A 7137-nucleotide genomic window follows, 5' to 3' on the forward strand; every position below is an offset into this window, starting at 1 on the left:
AATATATGATCATTTATCAAATCTTATACAGTTATCTAGCAGCAAACCAGTTTTCATAGCAGGTACGAAATATTAAAACCATCAAAATATTTAGACATCCCATACAGAATGTATGGACATATGCTATCACATAAAGCAAATGGACATTATGTGCCTTAACTGCTCTCCCATGTCTTTCTGTGGCATGCTACCCCTTGCACAAAGGGTTTCCCCTTCCTTGATTTGTGGGAGGTTGCAGACGTGTGCCAGCTAAGGGCTATAAATAACATCAGCTAGTCTGCTGCTCTTTCAAGGGAACTTCAGGCTTTCTCTTGAATCAACATCACCTTTAAGCAGCATTTCCTTGAATTTGCAGAGTACATATGCAGACATCTTAGGGTGGGGCTGGATTATTTTAAGCTATGTTGAGGCAAGGTCTGCACAGCATGGTGTGGTAGAGTGATGCAAACCATGGCTTGCAAAGTTTATTTGTTACCACCTGCTTCCTTTTCAAAGGAGTAAGAGCTGAAGGGTGGGGAAAGGAGAAATGGAATAAGTTTAGGTTCTTTGCAGCTGATGAACTGCAGGTGCTCATGATGGGATAGAAGGTCCTGCCCTCCTGAGTGTTACAGAGATGATGTGGTATGTTCTTCCTGGAAGGCAACAGAATAAAGGAAGAGGAACTTGGGCAACAGCACTATTTGTGTTGGAGGGTATCTAGTAACCTGAAGATGTGAGTTCTGCAGCCTCACTAAGTTTGGTGTAGTTAGTTGATTCATTAGTAAGTTGGCTTTTAAAACAAAAACCAAAACTGTGGGTTTTGAGTATGTACCTGAAGATGACATCAGTGAATGTTTGGCTTAGCCTAGTAGCCAAGGGAACAAGCAGATCTAATTCCTGGAAGCAGGCTAGAGATCAAATGTGCTTCATGGGGCTTCTTCCCCTTAGGCAGTTGTCCTGGTTTCAGCTGGGATAGAGTTAACTGTCTTCCTAGTAGCTGGTACAGTGCTATGTTTTGAGTTCAGAGCAAAGAATGTTGATAACACTGATGTTTTCAGTTGTTGCTCAGTAGTGTTTAGACTAATGTCAAGGATTTTTCAGCTTCTCATGCCCAGCCAGTGAGAAAGCTGGAGGGGCACAAGAAGTTGGCACAGGACACAGCCAGGGCACCTGACCCAAACTGGCCAAAGGTGTATTCCATACCATGTGACGTCCCATCTAGTATAGGAACGGGGAAGTGGGGGCGGGGAATCGCCGCTCGGGGACTGGCTGGGTGTCGGTCGGCGGGTGGTGAGCAATTGCACTGCGCATCATTTGTACATTCCAATCCTTTCATTATTGCTGTTGTCATTTTATTAGTGTTATCATTATCATTATTAGTTTCTTCTTTTCTGTTCTATTAAACCGTTCTTATCTCAACCCACGGGTTTTGCTGCTTTTCCCGATTTTCTCCCCCATCCCACTGGGTGGGGGGGAGTGAGTGAGCGGCTGCGTGGTGTTTAGTTGCTGGCTGGGGTTAAACCACGACAGCAGTGAAGTCTAGTGAGAACTTATTTTAGTGGTAGAACTGTAACTGCCTGTTCTGTAGATGTGCTGTGATACAGCCAGTGCTGTTGGACTTGGTGTGGAAAATGGTGCATGCCAGAAGAAGAGACAGGCTCTTGGCTGTGTGATTACTTTTTTTTTTTTTATCTCGAGCAGTTTATACCTCCTCAGTATAACAGCATAACTGTCTTCTTACCTTTGAGATCTGAGTGAGTGTAGGTGCTTGCATAATCAGAAACCACAGATGATTCGCCAGTGCTGTGCTATCACCTCTGCAAATGAGTATTGCTCCAAAATCAAGAAAAGTATCTTTGGGTAATAATGTGTTCACACCACTAGCATTAAAACTGTTGTTCAGAAGGTCACAGTCTAAATTTGGTTTCCTCAAGTACTGGCTTATACTAGATGTTTCTGAGTGTAGTCTTAGCAGGTGTTTATCCATGTGCTTGTGGAAGTGAAAATGTACACTCACTACTCATTTTCCCCTTCCTGGTAATGATCAAAGTTGGGGTTTTTTGATTGTTGTGTTCAGTAGTTTTATAGTTGTCTCTTTTTTTTTTTTTTTTTTTGCCATCAAGTCTAGTGCTTATTCCTGCTTGATGTACAAGCAGGACATCAGAGAAGGTTCTGTGGTGGCTCTTTGCCACACAAGCAGTGATTTTTGTGTGGACTGAGAGGATTGCTATCAGGAGCCGAAATCACTCTTGCTAAATATCTCTGAAGACAAGCTGTCAGGGAGTATTGTTCTCTCTTTTTGGACTCTTTCTTTCCTGACAGAACATACTGGGTGATCATAATGAGAGTGTAAGCACCACAGCAGACCCTTTTCTAATCTTGTTAGTTCCTGGATGTGCAGACTTGGATGGAAAGGATGTGCAGAAAAGGCACGGGTGGGAGTTGCAAGCTGACAAGACTATTTCTGGAGCAGCTCCAATGTAAAAGAGCCAAGATAGGATTAGAATCAGAAGAAGAAATTTCACAGTGGTAAATAGTTCATTGTTTCAATCTAGATGCTGCTAAAGGAGAAAAGTTGTGGTACAGTCGGTGAATGAGAAAGGGAAATCGTGATAAGAGTCTGTATACTCATGGACAGGGAGGGACTGAATTTAATCTATTGTCTTGTTCAAAATTCTGTCCATTCCCTCAAGCAGCCCTTTTTGGAGTAGTTATGTTCAGCTCAGTGGAGGACAGGTACCCAGGTATTTGTCTAGGGAAGAAGTCAGTTCTGAACCCTCAGCTGGATGATGGAGAGTTTACCGCAAGGACTTGACTTACTCTTCCCTCTGAGAAATTTTAGGGGCAGCCAGATCTTTGAGTCCTCATCCATCCTGCAGCCTGTACATTCACACCGCAAGAAGAGATGTTGATGTAAAAAACCATGCCCAGCTTGAGGAAACAGAGGGATACCTGGCCTTGAATGAGAAATTAAAATATGTTGTTGAGTAGAAAGACTGAGCAGCAAATCAGTGAATTACAGTGTGGTTCTGGGAATGCAGTTAATTTTTAGAAACATGACCTAGCTTGGTTACATTCAGAGCAACCTAGTTCTATGTAGAGATTTTTCTCCTCTATGTTCATGTAGGAAAATGTCATTTGCTCAGATTCTCCCTGTTCCTGTGCAGATAGGAAGGCAGGGTCCTGTGAGAATATATTATATGCTTTGTGAGATTCAGATCAGTAGAGTTAATATGCAATCTTTCTGGACTTTGGAGAGCAGCTTCATGTGTTTGCCTTGTTCAGAGTTAGCATGTTGAGTTAGCTTGTTTTTCTTGAGAAATGGGAAAGATTTGTGTTCTCAGAACTGCATGCTCACATGGCTTTTACTTCCATTTTGAGAAATCCCTTAATATTTACTTGGCGATTTTTGTTGTCACTGTGTTGATGGAAACCCTCCATTTTTTTGTTCTCGTAAGCTTAGAAGTCTTTGAATTTTTCTGATAATTCCCCACAATGTAATGCAAGTGCTGAGTGGATGTTTGAGAGGTTTGCCAGACATGCTGCAAAATACAAGTCTTCATTTCTCCTGTACTATTAGCTGAAGCTGGAAATACTCTGTAGTGATAGCAAAAAGTCAGTAGGATATTTCAACTGAGCTAATGTCTGGGGGAGGAATGGAAGTCTTTTGCTGTCTTAGATCCATGTTTGTTTTAAATCTTTTGGCTTCAGCAAAAGGCTGAAAGAGAACAATGTGTTTCTGTAGTTTCCTAGGACTGTCTCGCCTTGGGGGCAAGAGGTCTCTCTTTAAAAACCGTTTCCCGTTCAGTTTATCTCTGAAGGGTTTCATCCAGTTCCCACTGTAGTCGGTTACAAGTCTTCTGACTTCAGTACAAGTTGATTTGGATCAAGATGTTCGATTTTAACAATGTGGAGGAGTTTAGTAGAACTAATTAACACTTCAAAACAAGGGCCATGAGGGCTTTGCTGCTGCAAGTAAAATGGAATTTTGTTCTTCCAGCTGCTGCAAACATGAGCAGTAATGTTAACTCAAACATTTAAGTTTCACTGTTGGCATTTGATTATCATTAGAAGTGACAGATGATCAGATTCTCAATATTTGGTTTAGTCCACTGGGAAACTAATAATTTCCCTGTTGTTTTTTTTTTTTTCCATAGAAGGGTATAAATTGTTACTACAATGCTCTCTTTTTTTTTTTTTTTTTTTTTTTAATAAGCAGCTTCACTGCTTTACGTTCTTTAGGAAAAAACATTTCAGGGTGAGTTGAATGATCCCACTATGAGCCACTGCTCCAGAGCTGACAAGCTAGGAAGTATGTGGGACTCTGGTCAAGCTGAGAGAAGTTTTTTCTGTTTTAGAAAATTCTTACTGTAACTTGTACTCACCCAATTTTCAGCTATTTGTTGGTATCTGAAGAGCTTTTAATGAAACCATAACTGATTCTTCACTGGAACATGACTCTTTGCAGCATTTGCAAAAATGTTTTTACAGTCTCAAGAAAAAGCCATTTAGAAAGAATTTCCAGTTTATTTTAAATTTATCCACCTTCCATAGTTAGTACTCAGAACACCAGACTGTAGTAAGGTCACTGCCATAGCTGATCTATCTGAAGAAGGTGGGAAAGCCTTGGGAAGTGTTGTAGGATGTCTGGTGAAATACTTTGAAGGCAAGGTGTTTCCCTGTTAGCAGCGTCCCCAGAGAGGGTCTCTAAGACCAGCTAATAATGTATATCTCTGATTCTACATTTGTGCCTGCTTCTCTGTATCCATCAGCACTGAAAAACATCCTTTCTCTTTTCTAGCATTCACCTATAAGCTTTAACTTGTATGCCACTAAGTGGTAAAGTATGCAAAGCTGCCAGACACTTGTATTGCAGGGTGGCTGTGGATTCACTAGAGGGTAGCTGGATGATATGTAGATCTCAAGCCAGTGTGCTCTGGGTACATGGCTCCTGCATTGGGCTCCAATGTCCTGCTCTTCAGCTGTTCCAGAGGTTGCTGTGCCTCTGTCTTGAGGCCAGAATGACACAGTTATGGTGGGAGTGCACTGCATCTAGCAAGGGGTTATGTTTAAAAGAATTCAAAGAGGAAGGCCTGCTTATAAGCTGTGACCCCAAGTGTGCCCTAGTGCCTTTCCTGGAAGGCACTGAGGTACCTTGGTTGCAATGCCTGTACCAGATGGGTGGGCATTCCCCACCTCCCCAGGTGACCTAAGGCTGCTTTGATTTCACAGTACCACCCTGGTAAAGAAAAGGAATGACAGTGGCACCAGTCCTAGCTATGCAGCCTGTCTACAAGCAGAGAAGTGCACTTACGTGTACGCTGAGGTCTTCAGAAAGTGAAGCAGAGCAGATGGGAATCTACAAAAGAGGGGGAAAGTACAATAAAGTGATTAGTCTTACCCAGTTTCTTCCAACATCTTTGCAAATATTGACAATGAGTCATTCTGAAGCCTTGTCATTTTTCCTGTGGTTAAGAGCTCCCAGACTTTTGTAAGATGTGTCCTGTTAGAAGCATGGATCTACTCCAGACTCTTTTACAGTGATCTAGGCTATTATAAATAAAAGTCAAGAAACCTTAGCTCAAAGCTTTTGAAAAAAAAAAAAACAAACCACCCAAACCTTGCATTAACACAGTCAAGGTAAGTGTAAGGGGCAGCGTCCTGATTTATGCATGGATATAAACCAAATCCTATTCTTCCTAGACAGGAATTAAGGAATATATATTTAGCTATTTGGATACCCAGCATCAATGCTTTAGAAAAACGATCCAATGCTTACTTATGCTATGATGTTTGTAATAGATGTGCTTTATTGTGCTCCTCTTTTTGGGAAGACAATAGGAATTGGGAGTTGGCTTCACCATTTGTATTTTGAGACCCAACTAGATAGTAGGAACAATACATCTTCGAGAGCATGTGAGACACAAGGTGGAGTCCTGTTCCTACTGAAGCCCATGGGAAATCTCCCACTGACTTTAGGGAGGACAAGGATCCCACCTCAAGTCTAGCACAACATCTAGAGAACACATCTGGCCAGATGTCAAGAGAACTGTGGTAAGGAACTTCGCACGCTCTGCTTGGAAGCCATTGAGAACAAGACTGCCTAAAGCATAGAAAGCAGCAGAGAGGGGGAAGGAAAAATAGAGAGATATGGACATGTTTAACCTTTGATTCAAATTTCCCTCATATGAAAGATACTGAAAAATAGAGAAATAAAAGGTGGTGCTGCTTTCCCCTTTGTCTCTGAATTTCATGCTGTCTTTAGGCACCTAGTACAGAACTTATATTCTACCAGAGGAGTAAATTTTCCAGATATAGGCACAAAAATATTAAGTGGGGGAGGCTGAACTCCAGAAATACTGGCATATCTAGAGTCTGATCAATTTAATAGCACACCACAGGACCACTTCCCTGTTGTATCCAACACAGTGGCAAATGATGTTTTTCCCAGTAATAGCCTTCTTGGGCAGCAGTCATGCAGTGGGAGGGGTGACTCAAAAAAAAAAAAGCTCTTGACTCCAAGAAAAGTCTTCCTACTCAGAGTTATTGGAGGACTCTCCTTGTATGTCACAGATGCAGTTGGCAAATGCTAAACAACTCTTAGCTTCTTGTCCCTGTGGCATTTATAATAAGAGTTTGACATGCTGCTCTGATATCCTTCAACATGCATGTTTGAAACCTACTGGTTTTTAGCAGTTTGTGTTCTCCTGTGTTTGGTGGTGGACCTGATATCAGCCCTTGCCACTGCAGCGTTTGTGTTGTCATGTGTGGAGTGGTCAGCTCTATGGTAGCAAAATCAGTCAGTAGGAGGAATAACTGCAGAAATTCAAGTCATCACATTGAAAGCATTATAGTTTTAGTATTTTGGCCTGGCAAATTGCTTATTGAGGTAGGCCAAATTGACTAAAATTCATAAAACGTAATAATAGTTGCAGACAAAGGCAAAGAGATTGGGACTTTGAGGATGAGTTATGTTATTTAGTAGTATATTCACAATGTAAGTATATGATTGGGGGAAAGAAGAGGCAGAAAGGGAAATGTTAAGAAATCCCATAGTTTAGAGCACTACCCTCACATTCCGCTCTCCCCCCCACCTCCCCTGCTTTTTTTAATGTGATATGTCACATTTTTGTGTGCCTAATTGCTCTGGACCCTATG

The sequence above is a fragment of the Harpia harpyja genome, chromosome 7 (genome assembly GCF_026419915.1).
Source record: "Harpia harpyja isolate bHarHar1 chromosome 7, bHarHar1 primary haplotype, whole genome shotgun sequence".
Taxonomy (NCBI): Eukaryota; Metazoa; Chordata; class Aves; order Accipitriformes; family Accipitridae; genus Harpia; species Harpia harpyja.